This window comes from Schistocerca americana, unplaced genomic scaffold, assembly GCF_021461395.2.
Source record: "Schistocerca americana isolate TAMUIC-IGC-003095 unplaced genomic scaffold, iqSchAmer2.1 HiC_scaffold_165, whole genome shotgun sequence".
NCBI classification, from domain to species: Eukaryota; Metazoa; Arthropoda; class Insecta; order Orthoptera; family Acrididae; genus Schistocerca; species Schistocerca americana.
In genome coordinates, this window is record NW_025725738.1 from 357,671 (window position 1) to 381,022 (window position 23,352).

At 48.2% G+C, this 23,352-nt stretch overlaps 42 non-coding genes across 42 annotated transcripts; all 42 read right to left on the reverse strand.

Annotated features, from left to right (window-relative positions):
- Positions 1 to 2,785: 2,785 nt before the first annotated feature.
- On the reverse strand, positions 2,786 to 2,857 carry Trnat-agu. Its single transcript has one exon. It is a non-coding gene; the product is annotated as a tRNA-Thr (tRNA).
- Positions 2,858 to 3,195: 338 nt separating this feature from the next.
- Trnak-cuu lies at positions 3,196 to 3,268 on the reverse strand. The gene has a single exon. It is a non-coding gene; the product is annotated as a tRNA-Lys (tRNA).
- Positions 3,269 to 3,721: 453 nt separating this feature from the next.
- Trnar-ucg lies at positions 3,722 to 3,794 on the reverse strand. Its single transcript has one exon. It is a non-coding gene; the product is annotated as a tRNA-Arg (tRNA).
- A 494-nt stretch (positions 3,795 to 4,288) lies between these two features.
- On the reverse strand, positions 4,289 to 4,360 carry Trnat-agu. Its single transcript has one exon. It is a non-coding gene; the product is annotated as a tRNA-Thr (tRNA).
- Positions 4,361 to 4,698: 338 nt separating this feature from the next.
- Positions 4,699 to 4,771, reverse strand: Trnak-cuu. The gene has a single exon. It is a non-coding gene; the product is annotated as a tRNA-Lys (tRNA).
- Positions 4,772 to 5,224: 453 nt separating this feature from the next.
- Trnar-ucg lies at positions 5,225 to 5,297 on the reverse strand. Its single transcript has one exon. It is a non-coding gene; the product is annotated as a tRNA-Arg (tRNA).
- Positions 5,298 to 5,794: 497 nt separating this feature from the next.
- Positions 5,795 to 5,866, reverse strand: Trnat-agu. Its single transcript has one exon. It is a non-coding gene; the product is annotated as a tRNA-Thr (tRNA).
- A 338-nt stretch (positions 5,867 to 6,204) lies between these two features.
- On the reverse strand, positions 6,205 to 6,277 carry Trnak-cuu. Its single transcript has one exon. It is a non-coding gene; the product is annotated as a tRNA-Lys (tRNA).
- Positions 6,278 to 6,730: 453 nt separating this feature from the next.
- Positions 6,731 to 6,803, reverse strand: Trnar-ucg. The gene has a single exon. It is a non-coding gene; the product is annotated as a tRNA-Arg (tRNA).
- Positions 6,804 to 7,297: 494 nt separating this feature from the next.
- Trnat-agu lies at positions 7,298 to 7,369 on the reverse strand. The gene has a single exon. It is a non-coding gene; the product is annotated as a tRNA-Thr (tRNA).
- A 338-nt stretch (positions 7,370 to 7,707) lies between these two features.
- Positions 7,708 to 7,780, reverse strand: Trnak-cuu. Its single transcript has one exon. It is a non-coding gene; the product is annotated as a tRNA-Lys (tRNA).
- A 453-nt stretch (positions 7,781 to 8,233) lies between these two features.
- Positions 8,234 to 8,306, reverse strand: Trnar-ucg. The gene has a single exon. It is a non-coding gene; the product is annotated as a tRNA-Arg (tRNA).
- Positions 8,307 to 8,800: 494 nt separating this feature from the next.
- Trnat-agu lies at positions 8,801 to 8,872 on the reverse strand. Its single transcript has one exon. It is a non-coding gene; the product is annotated as a tRNA-Thr (tRNA).
- Positions 8,873 to 9,210: 338 nt separating this feature from the next.
- Positions 9,211 to 9,283, reverse strand: Trnak-cuu. Its single transcript has one exon. It is a non-coding gene; the product is annotated as a tRNA-Lys (tRNA).
- Positions 9,284 to 9,736: 453 nt separating this feature from the next.
- Trnar-ucg lies at positions 9,737 to 9,809 on the reverse strand. The gene has a single exon. It is a non-coding gene; the product is annotated as a tRNA-Arg (tRNA).
- A 494-nt stretch (positions 9,810 to 10,303) lies between these two features.
- On the reverse strand, positions 10,304 to 10,375 carry Trnat-agu. The gene has a single exon. It is a non-coding gene; the product is annotated as a tRNA-Thr (tRNA).
- A 338-nt stretch (positions 10,376 to 10,713) lies between these two features.
- Trnak-cuu lies at positions 10,714 to 10,786 on the reverse strand. The gene has a single exon. It is a non-coding gene; the product is annotated as a tRNA-Lys (tRNA).
- A 453-nt stretch (positions 10,787 to 11,239) lies between these two features.
- Positions 11,240 to 11,312, reverse strand: Trnar-ucg. Its single transcript has one exon. It is a non-coding gene; the product is annotated as a tRNA-Arg (tRNA).
- A 494-nt stretch (positions 11,313 to 11,806) lies between these two features.
- Trnat-agu lies at positions 11,807 to 11,878 on the reverse strand. Its single transcript has one exon. It is a non-coding gene; the product is annotated as a tRNA-Thr (tRNA).
- Positions 11,879 to 12,216: 338 nt separating this feature from the next.
- On the reverse strand, positions 12,217 to 12,289 carry Trnak-cuu. Its single transcript has one exon. It is a non-coding gene; the product is annotated as a tRNA-Lys (tRNA).
- Positions 12,290 to 12,742: 453 nt separating this feature from the next.
- Positions 12,743 to 12,815, reverse strand: Trnar-ucg. The gene has a single exon. It is a non-coding gene; the product is annotated as a tRNA-Arg (tRNA).
- A 494-nt stretch (positions 12,816 to 13,309) lies between these two features.
- Trnat-agu lies at positions 13,310 to 13,381 on the reverse strand. Its single transcript has one exon. It is a non-coding gene; the product is annotated as a tRNA-Thr (tRNA).
- Positions 13,382 to 13,719: 338 nt separating this feature from the next.
- On the reverse strand, positions 13,720 to 13,792 carry Trnak-cuu. Its single transcript has one exon. It is a non-coding gene; the product is annotated as a tRNA-Lys (tRNA).
- A 453-nt stretch (positions 13,793 to 14,245) lies between these two features.
- Trnar-ucg lies at positions 14,246 to 14,318 on the reverse strand. The gene has a single exon. It is a non-coding gene; the product is annotated as a tRNA-Arg (tRNA).
- A 494-nt stretch (positions 14,319 to 14,812) lies between these two features.
- Trnat-agu lies at positions 14,813 to 14,884 on the reverse strand. Its single transcript has one exon. It is a non-coding gene; the product is annotated as a tRNA-Thr (tRNA).
- Positions 14,885 to 15,222: 338 nt separating this feature from the next.
- On the reverse strand, positions 15,223 to 15,295 carry Trnak-cuu. The gene has a single exon. It is a non-coding gene; the product is annotated as a tRNA-Lys (tRNA).
- A 453-nt stretch (positions 15,296 to 15,748) lies between these two features.
- Trnar-ucg lies at positions 15,749 to 15,821 on the reverse strand. Its single transcript has one exon. It is a non-coding gene; the product is annotated as a tRNA-Arg (tRNA).
- Positions 15,822 to 16,318: 497 nt separating this feature from the next.
- Trnat-agu lies at positions 16,319 to 16,390 on the reverse strand. The gene has a single exon. It is a non-coding gene; the product is annotated as a tRNA-Thr (tRNA).
- A 338-nt stretch (positions 16,391 to 16,728) lies between these two features.
- On the reverse strand, positions 16,729 to 16,801 carry Trnak-cuu. The gene has a single exon. It is a non-coding gene; the product is annotated as a tRNA-Lys (tRNA).
- A 453-nt stretch (positions 16,802 to 17,254) lies between these two features.
- Trnar-ucg lies at positions 17,255 to 17,327 on the reverse strand. Its single transcript has one exon. It is a non-coding gene; the product is annotated as a tRNA-Arg (tRNA).
- Positions 17,328 to 17,821: 494 nt separating this feature from the next.
- On the reverse strand, positions 17,822 to 17,893 carry Trnat-agu. The gene has a single exon. It is a non-coding gene; the product is annotated as a tRNA-Thr (tRNA).
- Positions 17,894 to 18,231: 338 nt separating this feature from the next.
- Positions 18,232 to 18,304, reverse strand: Trnak-cuu. The gene has a single exon. It is a non-coding gene; the product is annotated as a tRNA-Lys (tRNA).
- A 453-nt stretch (positions 18,305 to 18,757) lies between these two features.
- Positions 18,758 to 18,830, reverse strand: Trnar-ucg. Its single transcript has one exon. It is a non-coding gene; the product is annotated as a tRNA-Arg (tRNA).
- Positions 18,831 to 19,324: 494 nt separating this feature from the next.
- On the reverse strand, positions 19,325 to 19,396 carry Trnat-agu. Its single transcript has one exon. It is a non-coding gene; the product is annotated as a tRNA-Thr (tRNA).
- A 338-nt stretch (positions 19,397 to 19,734) lies between these two features.
- Trnak-cuu lies at positions 19,735 to 19,807 on the reverse strand. The gene has a single exon. It is a non-coding gene; the product is annotated as a tRNA-Lys (tRNA).
- A 453-nt stretch (positions 19,808 to 20,260) lies between these two features.
- Positions 20,261 to 20,333, reverse strand: Trnar-ucg. The gene has a single exon. It is a non-coding gene; the product is annotated as a tRNA-Arg (tRNA).
- Positions 20,334 to 20,827: 494 nt separating this feature from the next.
- On the reverse strand, positions 20,828 to 20,899 carry Trnat-agu. The gene has a single exon. It is a non-coding gene; the product is annotated as a tRNA-Thr (tRNA).
- Positions 20,900 to 21,237: 338 nt separating this feature from the next.
- On the reverse strand, positions 21,238 to 21,310 carry Trnak-cuu. Its single transcript has one exon. It is a non-coding gene; the product is annotated as a tRNA-Lys (tRNA).
- A 453-nt stretch (positions 21,311 to 21,763) lies between these two features.
- On the reverse strand, positions 21,764 to 21,836 carry Trnar-ucg. The gene has a single exon. It is a non-coding gene; the product is annotated as a tRNA-Arg (tRNA).
- Positions 21,837 to 22,330: 494 nt separating this feature from the next.
- Trnat-agu lies at positions 22,331 to 22,402 on the reverse strand. The gene has a single exon. It is a non-coding gene; the product is annotated as a tRNA-Thr (tRNA).
- Positions 22,403 to 22,740: 338 nt separating this feature from the next.
- On the reverse strand, positions 22,741 to 22,813 carry Trnak-cuu. Its single transcript has one exon. It is a non-coding gene; the product is annotated as a tRNA-Lys (tRNA).
- Positions 22,814 to 23,266: 453 nt separating this feature from the next.
- Positions 23,267 to 23,339, reverse strand: Trnar-ucg. The gene has a single exon. It is a non-coding gene; the product is annotated as a tRNA-Arg (tRNA).
- Between the last annotated feature and the right edge of the window lie 13 nt (positions 23,340 to 23,352).

The window sequence follows — 23,352 nt, forward strand, 5'->3', positions numbered from 1 at the left end:
TCTACTGGCCGCCAAGTTCGTCATATATGTAAACTTAACAGCTGTGGGGTGAAATAATTCCCATGCGTCTGTAAGACGTAAGGCTGTGACACAATCTTTCAGTGCTTGAGAGAAGTTAAAGTTCGGTTTTTGATCTTTTGACTTCAGTACACAGTTCCAGTCGCCAGCTATAATGATATTTTCTGAATTGCCGTTTAATAATTGAACCATTTCACCGGTGAAAAAAGTTGTCCTGGCCGCTCGGGCGCTGCTACCAGAGGGGGCATAGACATTAACAACCGTCGTATTAAAGATTTGACAAGAGATTCCACGACCGGATTCTAGAAGACACAAAGGCTCCGCCGGTATACCATGTTTCACCAAAATAGCCGTTCCACATTCATTTTCGAAAGCAACATTTAAAATTTCAGTAAACCCCGGGAAATTAAATTCACTGACCATTACCTCCTGCAAGAGAGCAATATCGGTATCCGAATTATACAAGAAATCTTTCAAAGCCGCCAATTTTGGTGGACTCCTAATCCTGTTAATATTCAAAGTCATTATATTGTAAGTCTGTGACATACTCTGGAAACGTCGTTCCATTTAGGAAGAGAAAACAAAGGGACACACCAACATAAAAACCAGTGTAACGTTCAACAAAATCGTCCTGTTAGTATCTGTGGACAAATGAGGCATTTCATTTTAGCGCAGCGATCCAGGGTGCCCTGCAAGGAGACTTTCGTCAACTGGTATGCTATCAATGATCATCGGCAGCGTGTCAACTGCCGTCGTTGCTCGTGGTACACAGTCATCTTCCTTGTCCGTCGCCCAGTCCAACCTAGGGGAAGACCGATCCGTGCTACATTCACGAGATGGCCGTCTGGGTGGACCATCATCGGGAGCCGCCAAGCCTTCTTTACACTCTATCCCTCCTCTAGACCTGTGTGTTACAGGGTTTCTACCATCGTCCCTATCTGGACTATACGTTGAACTATCTGAAATATCCTTATTTTCCTCTGGTCCATCATTGCTTTGGTCATCGTCCATCTTCGTAATCTGACGCAACTTTTCCCTGGTTTTTGGGACCTCGTGCGCCGCCGCCGGATGGGCAATCCGCCTCTTCTTGTTTTTTCGCGATCTAGGCGGGGAAGAGACCATATCTTGGCCGTCATCCGGTGGGGAGCGAGGCAGAGTAACTCCGACAGTGGCTGAGTATTCCAACTCCAGGAGCATCGTCGCATCAGTTCGACGCTGGGGAGTATCAGTCGAAACCTCTGGGTTAACTGGCAGTTCGTTTTGTAGCCGGGGTAAAGCAGGTTCGCCCTGGTCAGAGACCGTGGAATCGTGAAGGGGAACTGCTTGAGAGACATGGTCGGTACCCGTCGCTTGGATGACACTTGTCGCCACGGGAGGGGACGGTGGAGCGATGACAGCCGCAGCCGCATACGAGAGCGGTATATTTACAACTCCAGGTGAGCGCGTGACGCTATCTCCGGGTGGTAACTGCGCGATCCGACGCCGCGAACACTCGGCGCGAATGTGCTCCGTCGAGTTACATATAGAACAAGTTCGCGGCTGTCCATCATAAATAACTAAAGCACGATACCCGGATACACTGATGAAGGACGGGATGTGCTTCAGCAAATCAATTCGAACCTGCCTCACGCCGTTCAGTACAGGCAACGGATAATCATTTCCCCACTTTTCTTCGTGAATAGAAAGGACACGTCCATATGCACGTAAAACCTCGCTCACATGATCACAAGGGATTTCGAAAGGAAGTTCAAATATCGGCACCGTACGCAAACCAAGTCCACCAAAAGAGACGTGAACTTCGGTAACACTCCCATCAGAACGTGTAAATCTCATAACACCACCACTTTCTTCAACGATACGACTACAGAGATCAGAATCCTTCAATTTAACAAATCCGACAGTTGCAAGATGCGACAAATGTATTCCAGTAATAGCATCGGAAGGAATCTTGACTTGTTCAATCACAAAATATTGAAATTCCAGGGCAGACGGTTTAACACATCCTCGTTCAAAAGTAAACTTAAGAGTATCTCGTCTAGAAATCAAAGCCATCTTCAAACTGGCACCATTACACAAACATCAACACGAGCACCCAGACAGCACAAACGAACGTATTGATAACGAAACGAAAAATCAACTAATAACAAGATAAACAACACAATATGGCGTCACAAGCAGCAGCAAACTTGCCTTGCCCTGAGCAGCGACGGAGCACAGCGTAAACACGTCCGCTCTCCACGACGGCTCAAGCCGTAATAGGCCACACGGTCACTGGCCGCCAAGTATTCCTTACATTCGTGTCATCTCGAAACGCTCATACCGCTGAGGAATTGTGTTTTCGTTCTACACAGCCGCTGCCTCTTGCTGCTTCCCACCCATTCGTTACATTCAAGCCTTTACGAGACCGACCAAGTAGAGATTGGGAACCAAGACCACACACTTTGTGCATTCGAAATCGAAGGCAGGGCGTCCCTCGCCGCATTTGCTACGATGGCGATTTCCTACTTCTGCAGAAGCGGCGGCGTCGACGACGACGACGACGCTCGCGAGAGGCTCTGTGATATTTGAAAAACACATGTAAAAAATATAATTCAGACTGCCGCCTCCCACCCTACGCTGTACCGCTTTGCAAAATGCTTTATCTGCGACATTCGCCTCAATCACATCTGAGAGTAATTCTAAATAAAACACCTGTTGCTAATTGTTCGTCGTTCCAGATACTGCTTGCTATACGGCCACGACGCGCAACTGATTTCGAAAATTCGTTTGCCTCCTGTGAGGATCGAACTCACGACCCCTGGTTTACTAGACCAGTGCTCTGCCACTGAGCTAAAGAGGCGCGGCCTAGCGGTAGTTTTGCGTACTTCGTGCTTACGCTCGTCTGGATCATCAGGCTTAAGCTGACAACACTTCATATTACCGACTAATATTTGCAGCTATGGCGCACCATTACTGCTTGGCTACACATCTCACACGTAACCGATGTGCTCTCCAACCAACACCACTTACATTTCAGAACATGTCTTTGACACATGTCTACGAAATCACCTTCACCTTCAGATACACTTTCCTTGCGACTGATGGAGACGTAGGCAAAGTTTTAAGTTGCTATTTCCATTACGTCACATTGATCAGAAAAACGGTAATTTACATCTGCAGCGGAACAAAATTACGTTCCGCCCAGCGTGGGGCTCGAACCCACGACCCTGAGATTAAGAGTCTCATGCTCTACCGACTGAGCTAGCCGGGCTGCGTCGGTGACTACGTGTCAGGTCGCACGACACACAGTTCTGGTTTGGGTGGGGTGGTCCCATACAGAATCTCTCCATGCTGCCTAATGTTTTCCTAGCGTCACACACGTCACGTACTTCAGTTTTATTTCATAATCATTTCTGAGAGGTACAGGAACTGCATAAAAAACCTGCAGCGCTAGTGGTGTCAAAATTAACACACATATTTGATTTGACTCAGAAGCCGAACGGGTTACTTTCCGACGCTGTCTTAGATGCGCAAATGCCAGCCAAAACTCGCGGTGACGGCACTCAGCCGACCATTTCGCTAGATAACACCGTTCTGGCTGTGTGTGTATCACGCTCAAGTGCATCTCCAAGCAGGAAGTGGACAACAGCAACATTCAGACGATTTCGTACTGCTCAATAGCTACACTAAAACGGTGTGTTTCTTTTGCAGAATTGGAAAAACACGACCGTGACAGGATTCGAACCTGCAATCTTCGGATCCGAAGTCCGACGCCTTATCCATTAGGCCACACGGTCACTGGCCGCCAAGTATTCCTTACATTCGTGTCATCTCGAAACGCTCATACCGCTGAGGAATTGTGTTTTCGTTCTACACAGCCGCTGCCTCTTGCTGCTTCCCACCCATTCGTTACATTCAAGCCTTTACGAGACCGACCAAGTAGAGATTGGGAACCAAGACCACACACTTTGTGCATTCGAAATCGAAGGCAGGGCGTCCCTCGCCGCATTTGCTACGATGGCGATTTCCTACTTCTGCAGAAGCGGCGGCGTCGACGACGACGACGCTCGCGAGAGGCTCTGTGATATTTGAAAAACACATGTAAAAAATATAATTCAGACTGCCGCCTCCCACCCTACGCTGTACCGCTTTGGAAAATGCTTTATCTGCGACATTCGCCTCAATCACATCTGAGAGTAATTCTAAATAAAACACCTGTTGCTAATTGTTCGTCGTTCCAGATACTGCTTGCTATACGGCCACGACGCGCAACTGATTTCGAAAATTCGTTTGCCTCCTGTGAGGATCGAACTCACGACCCCTGGTTTACTAGACCAGTGCTATGTCACTGAGCTAAAGAGGCGCGGCCTAGCGGTAGTTTTGCGTACTTCGTGCTTACGCTCGTCTGGATCATCAGGCTTAAGCTGACAACACTTCATATTACCGACTAATATTTGCAGCTATGGCGCACCATTACTGCTTGGCTACACATCTCACACGTAACCGATGTGCTCTCCAACCAACACCACTTACATTTCAGAACATGTCTTTGACACATGTCTACGAAATCACCTTCACCTTCAGATACACTTTCCTTGCGACTGATGGAGACGTAGGCAAAGTTTTAAGTTGCTATTTCCATTACGTCACATTGATCAGAAAAACGGTAATTTACATCTGCAGCGGAACAAAATTACGTTCCGCCCAGCGTGGGGCTCGAACCCACGACCCTGAGATTAAGAGTCTCATGCTCTACCGACTGAGCTAGCCGGGCTGCGTTGGTGACTACGTGTCGGGTCGCACGACACACAGTTCTGGTTTGGGTGGGGTGGTCCCATACAGAATCTCTCCATGCTGCCTAATGTTTTCCTAGCGTCACACACGTCACGTACTTCAGTTTTATTTCATAATCATTTCTGAGAGGTACAGGAACTGCATAAAAAACCTGCAGCGCTAGTGGTGTCAAAATTAACACACATATTTGATTTGACTCAGAAGCCGAACGGGTTACTTTCCGACGCTGTCTTAGATGCGCAAATGCCAGCCAAAACTCGCGGTGACGGCACCCAGCCGACCATTTCGCTAGATAACACCGTTCTGGCTGTGTGTGTATCACGCTCAAGTGCATCTCCAAGCAGGAAGTGGACAACAGCAACATTCAGACGATTTCGTACTGCTCAATAGCTACACTAAAACGGTGTGTTTCTTTTGCAGAATTGGAAAAACACGACCGTGACAGGATTCGAACCTGCAATCTTCGGATCCGAAGTCCGACGCCTTATCCATTAGGCCACACGGTCACTGGCCGCCAAGTATTCCTTACATTCGTGTCATCTCGAAACGCTCATACCGCTGAGGAATTGTGTTTTCGTTCTACACAGCCGCTGCCTCTTGCTGCTTCCCACCCATTCGTTACATTCAAGCCTTTACGAGACCGACCAAGTAGAGATTGGGAACCAAGACCACACACTTTGTGCATTCGAAATCGAAGGCAGGGCGTCCCTCGCCGCATTTGCTACGATGGCGATTTCCTACTTCTGCAGAAGCGGCGGCGTCGACGACGACGACGACGCTCGCGAGAGGCTCTGTGATATTTGAAAAACACATCTAAAAAATATAATTCAGACTGCCGCCTCCCACCCTACGCTGTACCGCTTTGGAAAATGCTTTATCTGCGACATTCGCCTCAATCACATCTGAGAGTAATTCTAAATAAAACACCTGTTGCTAATTGTTCGTCGTTCCAGATACTGCTTGCTATACGGCCACGACGCGCAACTGATTTCGAAAATTCGTTTGCCTCCTGTGAGGATCGAACTCACGACCCCTGGTTTACTAGACCAGTGCTATGTCACTGAGCTAAAGAGGCGCGGCCTAGCGGTAGTTTTGCGTACTTCGTGCTTACGCTCGTCTGGATCATCAGGCTTAAGCTGACAACACTTCATATTACCGACTAATATTTGCAGCTATGGCGCACCATTACTGCTTGGCTACACATCTCACACGTAACCGATGTGCTCTCCAACCAACACCACTTACATTTCAGAACATGTCTTTGACACATGTCTACGAAATCACCTTCACCTTCAGATACACTTTCCTTGCGACTGATGGAGACGTAGGCAAAGTTTTAAGTTGCTATTTCCATTACGTCACATTGATCAGAAAAACGGTAATTTACATCTGCAGCGGAACAAAATTACGTTCCGCCCAGCGTGGGGCTCGAACCCACGACCCTGAGATTAAGAGTCTCATGCTCTACCGACTGAGCTAGCCGGGCTGCGTTGGTGACTACGTGTCGGGTCGCACGACACACAGTTCTGGTTTGGGTGGGGTGGTCCCATACAGAATCTCTCCATGCTGCCTAATGTTTTCCTAGCGTCACACACGTCACGTACTTCAGTTTTATTTCATAATCATTTCTGAGAGGTACAGGAACTGCATAAAAAACCTGCAGCGCTAGTGGTGTCAAAATTAACACACATATTTGATTTGACTCAGAAGCCGAACGGGTTACTTTCCGACGCTGTCTTAGATGCGCAAATGCCAGCCAAAACTCGCGGTGACGGCACTCAGCCGACCATTTCGCTAGATAACACCGTTCTGGCTGTGTGTGTATCACGCTCAAGTGCATCTCCAAGCAGGAAGTGGACAACAGCAACATTCAGACGATTTCGTACTGCTCAATAGCTACACTAAAACGGTGTGTTTCTTTTGCAGAATTGGAAAAACACGACCGTGACAGGATTCGAACCTGCAATCTTCGGATCCGAAGTCCGACGCCTTATCCATTAGGCCACACGGTCACTGGCCGCCAAGTATTCCTTACATTCGTGTCATCTCGAAACGCTCATACCGCTGAGGAATTGTGTTTTCGTTCTACACAGCCGCTGCCTCTTGCTGCTTCCCACCCATTCGTTACATTCAAGCCTTTACGAGACCGACCAAGTAGAGATTGGGAACCAAGACCACACACTTTGTGCATTCGAAATCGAAGGCAGGGCGTCCCTCGCCGCATTTGCTACGATGGCGATTTCCTACTTCTGCAGAAGCGGCGGCGTCGACGACGACGACGCTCGCGAGAGGCTCTGTGATATTTGAAAAACACATGTAAAAAATATAATTCAGACTGCCGCCTCCCACCCTACGCTGTACCGCTTTGGAAAATGCTTTATCTGCGACATTCGCCTCAATCACATCTGAGAGTAATTCTAAATAAAACACCTGTTGCTAATTGTTCGTCGTTCCAGATACTGCTTGCTATACGGCCACGACACGCAACTGATTTCGAAAATTCGTTTGCCTCCTGTGAGGATCGAACTCACGACCCCTGGTTTACTAGACCAGTGCTATGCCACTGAGCTAAAGAGGCGCGGCCTAGCGGTAGTTTTGCGTACTTCGTGCTTACGCTCGTCTGGATCATCAGGCTTAAGCTGACAACACTTCATATTACCGACTAATATTTGCAGCTATGGCGCACCATTACTGCTTGGCTACACATCTCACACGTAACCGATGTGCTCTCCAACCAACACCACTTACATTTCAGAACATGTCTTTGACACATGTCTACGAAATCACCTTCACCTTCAGATACACTTTCCTTGCGACTGATGGAGACGTAGGCAAAGTTTTAAGTTGCTATTTCCATTACGTCACATTGATCAGAAAAACGGTAATTTACATCTGCAGCGGAACAAAATTACGTTCCGCCCAGCGTGGGGCTCGAACCCACGACCCTGAGATTAAGAGTCTCATGCTCTACCGACTGAGCTAGCCGGGCTGCGTTGGTGACTACGTGTCGGGTCGCACGACACACAGTTCTGGTTTGGGTGGGGTGGTCCCATACAGAATCTCTCCATGCTGCCTAATGTTTTCCTAGCGTCACACACGTCACGTACTTCAGTTTTATTTCATAATCATTTCTGAGAGGTACAGGAACTGCATAAAAAACCTGCAGCGCTAGTGGTGTCAAAATTAACACACATATTTGATTTGACTCAGAAGCCGAACGGGTTACTTTCCGACGCTGTCTTAGATGCGCAAATGCCAGCCAAAACTCGCGGTGACGGCACTCAGCCGACCATTTCGCTAGATAACACCGTTCTGGCTGTGTGTGTATCACGCTCAAGTGCATCTCCAAGCAGGAAGTGGACAACAGCAACATTCAGACGATTTCGTACTGCTCAATAGCTACACTAAAACGGTGTGTTTCTTTTGCAGAATTGGAAAAACACGACCGTGACAGGATTCGAACCTGCAATCTTCGGATCCGAAGTCCGACGCCTTATCCATTAGGCCACACGGTCACTGGCCGCCAAGTATTCCTTACATTCGTGTCATCTCGAAACGCTCATACCGCTGAGGAATTGTGTTTTCGTTCTACACAGCCGCTGCCTCTTGCTGCTTCCCACCCATTCGTTACATTCAAGCCTTTACGAGACCGACCAAGTAGAGATTGGGAACCAAGACCACACACTTTGTGCATTCGAAATCGAAGGCAGGGCGTCCCTCGCCGCATTTGCTACGATGGCGATTTCCTACTTCTGCAGAAGCGGCGGCGTCGACGACGACGACGCTCGCGAGAGGCTCTGTGATATTTGAAAAACACATGTAAAAAATATAATTCAGACTGCCGCCTCCCACCCTACGCTGTACCGCTTTGCAAAATGCTTTATCTGCGACATTCGCCTCAATCACATCTGAGAGTAATTCTAAATAAAACACCTGTTGCTAATTGTTCGTCGTTCCAGATACTGCTTGCTATACGGCCACGACACGCAACTGATTTCGAAAATTCGTTTGCCTCCTGTGAGGATCGAACTCACGACCCCTGGTTTACTAGACCAGTGCTATGCCACTGAGCTAAAGAGGCGCGGCCTAGCGGTAGTTTTGCGTACTTCGTGCTTACGCTCGTCTGGATCATCAGGCTTAAGCTGACAACACTTCATATTACCGACTAATATTTGCAGCTATGGCGCACCATTACTGCTTGGCTACACATCTCACACGTAACCGATGTGCTCTCCAACCAACACCACTTACATTTCAGAACATGTCTTTGACACATGTCTACGAAATCACCTTCACCTTCAGATACACTTTCCTTGCGACTGATGGAGACGTAGGCAAAGTTTTAAGTTGCTATTTCCATTACGTCACATTGATCAGAAAAACGGTAATTTACATCTGCAGCGGAACAAAATTACGTTCCGCCCAGCGTGGGGCTCGAACCCACGACCCTGAGATTAAGAGTCTCATGCTCTACCGACTGAGCTAGCCGGGCTGCGTTGGTGACTACGTGTCGGGTCGCACGACACACAGTTCTGGTTTGGGTGGGGTGGTCCCATACAGAATCTCTCCATGCTGCCTAATGTTTTCCTAGCGTCACACACGTCACGTACTTCAGTTTTATTTCATAATCATTTCTGAGAGGTACAGGAACTGCATAAAAAACCTGCAGCGCTAGTGGTGTCAAAATTAACACACATATTTGATTTGACTCAGAAGCCGAACGGGTTACTTTCCGACGCTGTCTTAGATGCGCAAATGCCAGCCAAAACTCGCGGTGACGGCACTCAGCCGACCATTTCGCTAGATAACACCGTTCTGGCTGTGTGTGTATCACGCTCAAGTGCATCTCCAAGCAGGAAGTGGACAACAGCAACATTCAGACGATTTCGTACTGCTCAATAGCTACACTAAAACGGTGTGTTTCTTTTGCAGAATTGGAAAAACACGACCGTGACAGGATTCGAACCTGCAATCTTCGGATCCGAAGTCCGACGCCTTATCCATTAGGCCACACGGTCACTGGCCGCCAAGTATTCCTTACATTCGTGTCATCTCGAAACGCTCATACCGCTGAGGAATTGTGTTTTCGTTCTACACAGCCGCTGCCTCTTGCTGCTTCCCACCCATTCGTTACATTCAAGCCTTTACGAGACCGACCAAGTAGAGATTGGGAACCAAGACCACACACTTTGTGCATTCGAAATCGAAGGCAGGGCGTCCCTCGCCGCATTTGCTACGATGGCGATTTCCTACTTCTGCAGAAGCGGCGGCGTCGACGACGACGACGCTCGCGAGAGGCTCTGTGATATTTGAAAAACACATGTAAAAAATATAATTCAGACTGCCGCCTCCCACCCTACGCTGTACCGCTTTGGAAAATGCTTTATCTGCGACATTCGCCTCAATCACAGCTGAGAGTAATTCTAAATAAAACACCTGTTGCTAATTGTTCGTCGTTCCAGATACTGCTTGCTATACGGCCACGACACGCAACTGATTTCGAAAATTCGTTTGCCTCCTGTGAGGATCGAACTCACGACCCCTGGTTTACTAGACCAGTGCTATGCCACTGAGCTAAAGAGGCGCGGCCTAGCGGTAGTTTTGCGTACTTCGTGCTTACGCTCGTCTGGATCATCAGGCTTAAGCTGACAACACTTCATATTACCGACTAATATTTGCAGCTATGGCGCACCATTACTGCTTGGCTACACATCTCACACGTAACCGATGTGCTCTCCAACCAACACCACTTACATTTCAGAACATGTCTTTGACACATGTCTACGAAATCACCTTCACCTTCAGATACACTTTCCTTGCGACTGATGGAGACGTAGGCAAAGTTTTAAGTTGCTATTTCCATTACGTCACATTGATCAGAAAAACGGTAATTTACATCTGCAGCGGAACAAAATTACGTTCCGCCCAGCGTGGGGCTCGAACCCACGACCCTGAGATTAAGAGTCTCATGCTCTACCGACTGAGCTAGCCGGGCTGCGTTGGTGACTACGTGTCGGGTCGCACGACACACAGTTCTGGTTTGGGTGGGGTGGTCCCATACAGAATCTCTCCATGCTGCCTAATGTTTTCCTAGCGTCACACACGTCACGTACTTCAGTTTTATTTCATAATCATTTCTGAGAGGTACAGGAACTGCATAAAAAACCTGCAGCGCTAGTGGTGTCAAAATTAACACACATATTTGATTTGACTCAGAAGCCGAACGGGTTACTTTCCGACGCTGTCTTAGATGCGCAAATGCCAGCCAAAACTCGCGGTGACGGCACTCAGCCGACCATTTCGCTAGATAACACCGTTCTGGCTGTGTGTGTATCACGCTCAAGTGCATCTCCAAGCAGGAAGTGGACAACAGCAACATTCAGACGATTTCGTACTGCTCAATAGCTACACTAAAACGGTGTGTTTCTTTTGCAGAATTGGAAAAACACGACCGTGACAGGATTCGAACCTGCAATCTTCGGATCCGAAGTCCGACGCCTTATCCATTAGGCCACACGGTCACTGGCCGCCAAGTATTCCTTACATTCGTGTCATCTCGAAACGCTCATACCGCTGAGGAATTGTGTTTTCGTTCTACACAGCCGCTGCCTCTTGCTGCTTCCCACCCATTCGTTACATTCAAGCCTTTACGAGACCGACCAAGTAGAGATTGGGAACCAAGACCACACACTTTGTGCATTCGAAATCGAAGGCAGGGCGTCCCTCGCCGCATTTGCTACGATGGCGATTTCCTACTTCTGCAGAAGCGGCGGCGTCGACGACGACGACGCTCGCGAGAGGCTCTGTGATATTTGAAAAACACATGTAAAAAATATAATTCAGACTGCCGCCTCCCACCCTACGCTGTACCGCTTTGGAAAATGCTTTATCTGCGACATTCGCCTCAATCACAGCTGAGAGTAATTCTAAATAAAACACCTGTTGCTAATTGTTCGTCGTTCCAGATACTGCTTGCTATACGGCCACGACACGCAACTGATTTCGAAAATTCGTTTGCCTCCTGTGAGGATCGAACTCACGACCCCTGGTTTACTAGACCAGTGCTATGCCACTGAGCTAAAGAGGCGCGGCCTAGCGGTAGTTTTGCGTACTTCGTGCTTACGCTCGTCTGGATCATCAGGCTTAAGCTGACAACACTTCATATTACCGACTAATATTTGCAGCTATGGCGCACCATTACTGCTTGGCTACACATCTCACACGTAACCGATGTGCTCTCCAACCAACACCACTTACATTTCAGAACATGTCTTTGACACATGTCTACGAAATCACCTTCACCTTCAGATACACTTTCCTTGCGACTGATGGAGACGTAGGCAAAGTTTTAAGTTGCTATTTCCATTACGTCACATTGATCAGAAAAACGGTAATTTACATCTGCAGCGGAACAAAATTACGTTCCGCCCAGCGTGGGGCTCGAACCCACGACCCTGAGATTAAGAGTCTCATGCTCTACCGACTGAGCTAGCCGGGCTGCGTTGGTGACTACGTGTCGGGTCGCACGACACACAGTTCTGGTTTGGGTGGGGTGGTCCCATACAGAATCTCTCCATGCTGCCTAATGTTTTCCTAGCGTCACACACGTCACGTACTTCAGTTTTATTTCATAATCATTTCTGAGAGGTACAGGAACTGCATAAAAAACCTGCAGCGCTAGTGGTGTCAAAATTAACACACATATTTGATTTGACTCAGAAGCCGAACGGGTTACTTTCCGACGCTGTCTTAGATGCGCAAATGCCAGCCAAAACTCGCGGTGACGGCACTCAGCCGACCATTTCGCTAGATAACACCGTTCTGGCTGTGTGTGTATCACGCTCAAGTGCATCTCCAAGCAGGAAGTGGACAACAGCAACATTCAGACGATTTCGTACTGCTCAATAGCTACACTAAAACGGTGTGTTTCTTTTGCAGAATTGGAAAAACACGACCGTGACAGGATTCGAACCTGCAATCTTCGGATCCGAAGTCCGACGCCTTATCCATTAGGCCACACGGTCACTGGCCGCCAAGTATTCCTTACATTCGTGTCATCTCGAAACGCTCATACCGCTGAGGAATTGTGTTTTCGTTCTACACAGCCGCTGCCTCTTGCTGCTTCCCACCCATTCGTTACATTCAAGCCTTTACGAGACCGACCAAGTAGAGATTGGGAACCAAGACCACACACTTTGTGCATTCGAAATCGAAGGCAGGGCGTCCCTCGCCGCATTTGCTACGATGGCGATTTCCTACTTCTGCAGAAGCGGCGGCGTCGACGACGACGACGCTCGCGAGAGGCTCTGTGATATTTGAAAAACACATGTAAAAAATATAATTCAGACTGCCGCCTCCCACCCTACGCTGTACCGCTTTGGAAAATGCTTTATCTGCGACATTCGCCTCAATCACATCTGAGAGTAATTCTAAATAAAACACCTGTTGCTAATTGTTCGTCGTTCCAGATACTGCTTGCTATACGGCCACGACGCGCAACTGATTTCGAAAATTCGTTTGCCTCCTGTGAGGATCGAACTCACGACCCCTGGTTTACTAGACCAGTGCTATGTCACTGAGCTAAAGAGGCGCGGCCTAGCGGTAGTTTTGCGTACTTCGTGCTTACGCTCGTCTGGATCATCAGGCTTAAGCTGACAACACTTCATATTACCGACTAATATTTGCAGCTATGGCGCACCATTACTGCTTGGCTACACATCTCACACGTAACCGATGTGCTCTCCAACCAACACCACTTACATTTCAGAACATGTCTTTGACACATGTCTACGAAATCACCTTCACCTTCAGATACACTTTCCTTGCGACTGATGGAGACGCAGGCAAAGTTTTAAGTTGCTATTTCCATTACGTCACATTGATCAGAAAAACGGTAATTTACATCTGCAGCGGAACAAAATTACGTTCCGCCCAGCGTGGGGCTCGAACCCACGACCCTGAGATTAAGAGTCTCATGCTCTACCGACTGAGCTAGCCGGGCTGCGTTGGTGACTACGTGTCGGGTCGCACGACACACAGTTCTGGTTTGGGTGGGGTGGTCCCATACAGAATCTCTCCATGCTGCCTAATGTTTTCCTAGCGTCACACACGTCACGTACTTCAGTTTTATTTCATAATCATTTCTGAGAGGTACAGGAACTGCATAAAAAACCTGCAGCGCTAGTGGTGTCAAAATTAACACACATATTTGATTTGACTCAGAAGCCGAACGGGTTACTTTCCGACGCTGTCTTAGATGCGCAAATGCCAGCCAAAACTCGCGGTGACGGCACTCAGCCGACCATTTCGCTAGATAACACCGTTCTGGCTGTGTGTGTATCACGCTCAAGTGCATCTCCAAGCAGGAAGTGGACAACAGCAACATTCAGACGATTTCGTACTGCTCAATAGCTACACTAAAACGGTGTGTTTCTTTTGCAGAATTGGAAAAACACGACCGTGACAGGATTCGAACCTGCAATCTTCGGATCCGAAGTCCGACGCCTTATCCATTAGGCCACACGGTCACTGGCCGCCAAGTATTCCTTACATTCGTGTCATCTCGAAACGCTCATACCGCTGAGGAATTGTGTTTTCGTTCTACACAGCCGCTGCCTCTTGCTGCTTCCCACCCATTCGTTACATTCAAGCCTTTACGAGACCGACCAAGTAGAGATTGGGAACCAAGACCACACACTTTGTGCATTCGAAATCGAAGGCAGGGCGTCCCTCGCCGCATTTGCTACGATGGCGATTTCCTACTTCTGCAGAAGCGGCGGCGTCGACGACGACGACGCTCGCGAGAGGCTCTGTGATATTTGAAAAACACATGTAAAAAATATAATTCAGACTGCCGCCTCCCACCCTACGCTGTACCGCTTTGGAAAATGCTTTATCTGCGACATTCGCCTCAATCACATCTGAGAGTAATTCTAAATAAAACACCTGTTGCTAATTGTTCGTCGTTCCAGATACTGCTTGCTATACGGCCACGACACGCAACTGATTTCGAAAATTCGTTTGCCTCCTGTGAGGATCGAACTCACGACCCCTGGTTTACTAGACCAGTGCTATGCCACTGAGCTAAAGAGGCGCGGCCTAGCGGTAGTTTTGCGTACTTCGTGCTTACGCTCGTCTGGATCATCAGGCTTAAGCTGACAACACTTCATATTACCGACTAATATTTGCAGCTATGGCGCACCATTACTGCTTGGCTACACATCTCACACGTAACCGATGTGCTCTCCAACCAACACCACTTACATTTCAGAACATGTCTTTGACACATGTCTACGAAATCACCTTCACCTTCAGATACACTTTCCTTGCGACTGATGGAGACGTAGGCAAAGTTTTAAGTTGCTATTTCCATTACGTCACATTGATCAGAAAAACGGTAATTTACATCTGCAGCGGAACAAAATTACGTTCCGCCCAGCGTGGGGCTCGAACCCACGACCCTGAGATTAAGAGTCTCATGCTCTACCGACTGAGCTAGCCGGGCTGCGTTGGTGACTACGTGTCGGGTCGCACGACACACAGTTCTGGTTTGGGTGGGGTGGTCCCATACAGAATCTCTCCATGCTGCCTAATGTTTTCCTAGCGTCACACACGTCACGTACTTCAGTTTTATTTCATAATCATTTCTGAGAGGTACAGGAACTGCATAAAAAACCTGCAGCGCTAGTGGTGTCAAAATTAACACACATATTTGATTTGACTCAGAAGCCGAACGGGTTACTTTCCGACGCTGTCTTAGATGCGCAAATGCCAGCCAAAACTCGCGGTGACGGCACTCAGCCGACCATTTCGCTAGATAACACCGTTCTGGCTGTGTGTGTATCACGCTCAAGTGCATCTCCAAGCAGGAAGTGGACAACAGCAACATTCAGACGATTTCGTACTGCTCAATAGCTACACTAAAACGGTGTGTTTCTTTTGCAGAATTGGAAAAACACGACCGTGACAGGATTCGAACCTGCAATCTTCGGATCCGAAGTCCGACGCCTTATCCATTAGGCCACACGGTCACTGGCCGCCAAGTATTCCTTACATTCGTGTCATCTCGAAACGCTCATACCGCTGAGGAATTGTGTTTTCGTTCTACACAGCCGCTGCCTCTTGCTGCTTCCCACCCATTCGTTACATTCAAGCCTTTACGAGACCGACCAAGTAGAGATTGGGAACCAAGACCACACACTTTGTGCATTCGAAATCGAAGGCAGGGCGTCCCTCGCCGCATTTGCTACGATGGCGATTTCCTACTTCTGCAGAAGCGGCGGCGTCGACGACGACGACGACGCTCGCGAGAGGCTCTGTGATATTTGAAAAACACATGTAAAAAATATAATTCAGACTGCCGCCTCCCACCCTACGCTGTACCGCTTTGGAAAATGCTTTATCTGCGACATTCGCCTCAATCACATCTGAGAGTAATTCTAAATAAAACACCTGTTGCTAATTGTTCGTCGTTCCAGATACTGCTTGCTATACGGCCACGACGCGCAACTGATTTCGAAAATTCGTTTGCCTCCTGTGAGGATCGAACTCACGACCCCTGGTTTACTAGACCAGTGCTATGTCACTGAGCTAAAGAGGCGCGGCCTAGCGGTAGTTTTGCGTACTTCGTGCTTACGCTCGTCTGGATCATCAGGCTTAAGCTGACAACACTTCATATTACCGACTAATATTTGCAGCTATGGCGCACCATTACTGCTTGGCTACACATCTCACACGTAACCGATGTGCTCTCCAACCAACACCACTTACATTTCAGAACATGTCTTTGACACATGTCTACGAAATCACCTTCACCTTCAGATACACTTTCCTTGCGACTGATGGAGACGTAGGCAAAGTTTTAAGTTGCTATTTCCATTACGTCACATTGATCAGAAAAACGGTAATTTACATCTGCAGCGGAACAAAATTACGTTCCGCCCAGCGTGGGGCTCGAACCCACGACCCTGAGATTAAGAGTCTCATGCTCTACCGACTGAGCTAGCCGGGCTGCGTTGGTGACTACGTGTCGGGTCGCACGACACACAGTTCTGGTTTGGGTGGGGTGGTCCCATACAGAATCTCTCCATGCTGCCTAATGTTTTCCTAGCGTCACACACGTCACGTACTTCAGTTTTATTTCATAATCATTTCTGAGAGGTACAGGAACTGCATAAAAAACCTGCAGCGCTAGTGGTGTCAAAATTAACACACATATTTGATTTGACTCAGAAGCCGAACGGGTTACTTTCCGACGCTGTCTTAGATGCGCAAATGCCAGCCAAAACTCGCGGTGACGGCACTCAGCCGACCATTTCGCTAGATAACACCGTTCTGGCTGTGTGTGTATCACGCTCAAGTGCATCTCCAAGCAGGAAGTGGACAACAGCAACATTCAGACGATTTCGTACTGCTCAATAGCTACACTAAAACGGTGTGTTTCTTTTGCAGAATTGGAAAAACACGACCGTGACAGGATTCGAACCTGCAATCTTCGGATCCGAAGTCCGACGCCTTATCCATTAGGCCACACGGTCACTGGCCGCCAAGTATTCCTTACATTCGTGTCATCTCGAAACGCTCATACCGCTGAGGAATTGTGTTTTCGTTCTACACAGCCGCTGCCTCTTGCTGCTTCCCACCCATTCGTTACATTCAAGCCTTTACGAGACCGACCAAGTAGAGATTGGGAACCAAGACCACACACTTTGTGCATTCGAAATCGAAGGCAGGGCGTCCCTCGCCGCATTTGCTACGATGGCGATTTCCTACTTCTGCAGAAGCGGCGGCGTCGACGACGACGACGCTCGCGAGAGGCTCTGTGATATTTGAAAAACACATGTAAAAAATATAATTCAGACTGCCGCCTCCCACCCTACGCTGTACCGCTTTGGAAAATGCTTTATCTGCGACATTCGCCTCAATCACATCTGAGAGTAATTCTAAATAAAACACCTGTTGCTAATTGTTCGTCGTTCCAGATACTGCTTGCTATACGGCCACGACACGCAACTGATTTCGAAAATTCGTTTGCCTCCTGTGAGGATCGAACTCACGACCCCTGGTTTACTAGACCAGTGCTCTGCCACTGAGCTAAAGAGGCGCGGCCTAGCGGTAGTTTTGCGTACTTCGTGCTTACGCTCGTCTGGATCATCAGGCTTAAGCTGACAACACTTCATATTACCGACTAATATTTGCAGCTATGGCGCACCATTACTGCTTGGCTACACATCTCACACGTAACCGATGTGCTCTCCAACCAACACCACTTACATTTCAGAACATGTCTTTGACACATGTCTACGAAATCACCTTCACCTTCAGATACACTTTCCTTGCGACTGATGGAGACGTAGGCAAAGTTTTAAGTTGCTATTTCCATTACGTCACATTGATCAGAAAAACGGTAATTTACATCTGCAGCGGAACAAAATTACGTTCCGCCCAGCGTGGGGCTCGAACCCACGACCCTGAGATTAAGAGTCTCATGCTCTACCGACTGAGCTAGCCGGGCTGCGTCGGTGACTACGTGTCGGGTCGCACGACACACAGTTCTGGTTTGGGTGGGGTGGTCCCATACAGAATCTCTCCATGCTGCCTAATGTTTTCCTAGCGTCACACACGTCACGTACTTCAGTTTTATTTCATAATCATTTCTGAGAGGTACAGGAACTGCATAAAAAACCTGCAGCGCTAGTGGTGTCAAAATTAACACACATATTTGATTTGACTCAGAAGCCGAACGGGTTACTTTCCGACGCTGTCTTAGATGCGCAAATGCCAGCCAAAACTCGCGGTGACGGCACTCAGCCGACCATTTCGCTAGATAACACCGTTCTGGCTGTGTGTGTATCACGCTCAAGTGCATCTCCAAGCAGGAAGTGGACAACAGCAACATTCAGACGATTTCGTACTGCTCAATAGCTACACTAAAACGGTGTGTTTCTTTTGCAGAATTGGAAAAACACGACCGTGACAGGATTCGAACCTGCAATCTTCGGATCCGAAGTCCGACGCCTTATCCATTAGGCCACACGGTCACTGGCCGCCAAGTATTCCTTACATTCGTGTCATCTCGAAACGCTCATACCGCTGAGGAATTGTGTTTTCGTTCTACACAGCCGCTGCCTCTTGCTGCTTCCCACCCATTCGTTACATTCAAGCCTTTACGAGACCGACCAAGTAGAGATTGGGAACCAAGACCACACACTTTGTGCATTCGAAATCGAAGGCAGGGCGTCCCTCGCCGCATTTGCTACGATGGCGATTTCCTACTTCTGCAGAAGCGGCGGCGTCGACGACGACGACGCTCGCGAGAGGCTCTGTGATATTTGAAAAACACATGTAAAAAATATAATTCAGACTGCCGCCTCCCACCCTACGCTGTACCGCTTTGGAAAATGCTTTATCTGCGACATTCGCCTCAATCACATCTGAGAGTAATTCTAAATAAAACACCTGTTGCTAATTGTTCGTCGTTCCAGATACTGCTTGCTATACGGCCACGACACGCAACTGATTTCGAAAATTCGTTTGCCTCCTGTGAGGATCGAACTCACGACCCCTGGTTTACTAGACCAGTGCTATGCCACTGAGCTAAAGAGGCGCGGCCTAGCGGTAGTTTTGCGTACTTCGTGCTTACGCTCGTCTGGATCATCAGGCTTAAGCTGACAACACTTCATATTACCGACTAATATTTGCAGCTATGGCGCACCATTACTGCTTGGCTACACATCTCACACGTAACCGATGTGCTCTCCAACCAACACCACTTACATTTCAGAACATGTCTTTGACACATGTCTACGAAATCACCTTCACCTTCAGATACACTTTCCTTGCGACTGATGGAGACGTAGGCAAAGTTTTAAGTTGCTATTTCCATTACGTCACATTGATCAGAAAAACGGTAATTTACATCTGCAGCGGAACAAAATTACGTTCCGCCCAGCGTGGGGCTCGAACCCACGACCCTGAGATTAAGAGTCTCATGCTCTACCGACTGAGCTAGCCGGGCTGCGTTGGTGACTACGTGTCGGGTCGCACGACACACAGTTCTGGTTTGGGTGGGGTGGTCCCATACAGAATCTCTCCATGCTGCCTAATGTTTTCCTAGCGTCACACACGTCACGTACTTCAGTTTTATTTCATAATCATTTCTGAGAGGTACAGGAACTGCATAAAAAACCTGCAGCGCTAGTGGTGTCAAAATTAACACACATATTTGATTTGACTCAGAAGCCGAACGGGTTACTTTCCGACGCTGTCTTAGATGCGCAAATGCCAGCCAAAACTCGCGGTGACGGCACTCAGCCGACCATTTCGCTAGATAACACCGTTCTGGCTGTGTGTGTATCACGCTCAAGTGCATCTCCAAGCAGGAAGTGGACAACAGCAACATTCAGACGATTTCGTACTGCTCAATAGCTACACTAAAACGGTGTGTTTCTTTTGCAGAATTGGAAAAACACGACCGTGACAGGATTCGAACCTGCAATCTTCGGATCCGAAGTCCGACGCCTTATCCATTAGGCCACACGGTCACTGGCCGCCAAGTATTCCTTACATTCGTGTCATCTCGAAACGCTCATACCGCTGAGGAATTGTGTTTTCGTTCTACACAGCCGCTGCCTCTTGCTGCTTCCCACCCATTCGTTACATTCAAGCCTTTACGAGACCGACCAAGTAGAGATTGGGAACCAAGACCACACACTTTGTGCATTCGAAATCGAAGGCAGGGCGTCCCTCGCCGCATTTGCTACGATGGCGATTTCCTACTTCTGCAGAAGCGGCGGCGTCGACGACGACGACGCTCGCGAGAGGCTCTGTGATATTTGAAAAACACATGTAAAAAATATAATTCAGACTGCCGCCTCCCACCCTACGCTGTACCGCTTTGGAAAATGCTTTATCTGCGACATTCGCCTCAATCACATCTGAGAGTAATTCTAAATAAAACACCTGTTGCTAATTGTTCGTCGTTCCAGATACTGCTTGCTATACGGCCACGACACGCAACTGATTTCGAAAATTCGTTTGCCTCCTGTGAGGATCGAACTCACGACCCCTGGTTTACTAGACCAGTGCTATGCCACTGAGCTAAAGAGGCGCGGCCTAGCGGTAGTTTTGCGTACTTCGTGCTTACGCTCGTCTGGATCATCAGGCTTAAGCTGACAACACTTCATATTACCGACTAATATTTGCAGCTATGGCGCACCATTACTGCTTGGCTACACATCTCACACGTAACCGATGTGCTCTCCAACCAACACCACTTACATTTCAGAACATGTCTTTGACACATGTCTACGAAATCACCTTCACCTTCAGATACACTTTCCTTGCGACTGATGGAGACGTAGGCAAAGTTTTAAGTTGCTATTTCCATTACGTCACATTGATCAGAAAAACGGTAATTTACATCTGCAGCGGAACAAAATTACGTTCCGCCCAGCGTGGGGCTCGAACCCACGACCCTGAGATTAAGAGTCTCATGCTCTACCGACTGAGCTAGCCGGGCTGCGTTGGTGACTACGTGTCGGGTCGCACGACACAGAGTTCTGGTTTGGGTGGGGTGGTCCCATACAGAATCTCTCCATGCTGCCTAATGTTTTCCTAGCGTCACACACGTCACGTACTTCAGTTTTATTTCATAATCATTTCTGAGAGGTACAGGAACTGCATAAAAAACCTGCAGCGCTAGTGGTGTCAAAATTAACACACATATTTGATTTGACTCAGAAGCCGAACGGGTTACTTTCCGACGCTGTCTTAGATGCGCAAATGCCAGCCAAAACTCGCGGTGACGGCACTCAGCCGACCATTTCGCTAGATAACACCGTTCTGGCTGTGTGTGTATCACGCTCAAGTGCATCTCCAAGCAGGAAGTGGACAACAGCAACATTCAGACGATTTCGTACTGCTCAATAGCTACACTAAAACGGTGTGTTTCTTTTGCAGAATTGGAAAAACACGACCGTGACAGGATTCGAACCTGCAATCTTCGGATCCGAAGTCCGACGCCTTATCCATTAGGCCACACGGTCACTGGCCGCCAAGTATTCCTTACATTCGTGTCATCTCGAAACGCTCATACCGCTGAGGAATTGTGTTTTCGTTCTACACAGCCGCTGCCTCTTGCTGCTTCCCACCCATTCGTTACATTCAAGCCTTTACGAGACCGACCAAGTAGAGATTGGGAACCAAGACCACACACTTTGTGCATTCGAAATCGAAGGCAGGGCGTCCCTCGCCGCATTTGCTACGATGGCGATTTCCTACTTCTGCAGAAGCGGCGGCGTCGACGACGACGACGCTCGCGAGAGGCTCTGTGATATTTGAAAAACACATGTAAAAAATATAATTCAGACTGCCGCCTCCCACCCTACGCTGTACCGCTTTGGAAAATGCTTTATCTGCGACATTCGCCTCAATCACATCTGAGAGTTATTCTAAATAAAACACCTGTTGCTAATTGTTCGTCGTTCCAGATACTGCTTGCTATACGGCCACGACGCGCAACTGATTTCGAAAATTCGTTTGCCTCCTGTGAGGATCGAACTCACGACCCCTGGTTTACTAGACCAGTGCTATGCCACTGAGCTAAAGAGGCGCGGCCTAGCGGTAGTTTTGCGTACTTCGTGCTTACGCTCGTCTGGATCATCAGGCTTAAGCTGACAACACTTCATATTACCGACTAATATTTGCAGCTATGGCGCACCATTACTGCTTGGCTACACATCTCACACGTAACCGATGTGCTCTCCAACCAACACCACTTACATTTCAGAACATGTCTTTGACACATGTCTACGAAATCACCTTCACCTTCAGATACACTTTCCTTGCGACTGATGGAGACGTAGGCAAAGTTTTAAGTTGCTATTTCCATTACGTCACATTGATCAGAAAAACGGTAATTTACATCTGCAGCGGAACAAAATTACGTTCCGCCCAGCGTGGGGCTCGAACCCACGACCCTGAGATTAAGAGTCTCATGCTCTACCGACTGAGCTAGCCGGGCTGCGTTGGTGACTACGTGTCGGGTCGCACGACACACAGTTCTGGTTTGGGTGGGGTGGTCCCATACAGAATCTCTCCATGCTGCCTAATGTTTTCCTAGCGTCACACACGTCACGTACTTCAGTTTTATTTCATAATCATTTCTGAGAGGTACAGGAACTGCATAAAAAACCTGCAGCGCTAGTGGTGTCAAAATTAACACACATATTTGATTTGACTCAGAAGCCGAACGGGTTACTTTCCGACGCTGTCTTAGATGCGCAAATGCCAGCCAAAACTCGCGGTGACGGCACTCAGCCGACCATTTCGCTAGATAACACCGTTCTGGCTGTGTGTGTATCACGCTCAAGTGCATCTCCAAGCAGGAAGTGGACAACAGCAACATTCAGACGATTTCGTACTGCTCAATAGCTACACTAAAACGGTGTGTTTCTTTTGCAGAATTGGAAAAACACGACCGTGACAGGATTCGAACCTGCAATCTTCGGATCCGAAGTCCGACGCCTTATCCATTAGGCCACACGGTCACTGGCCGCCAAG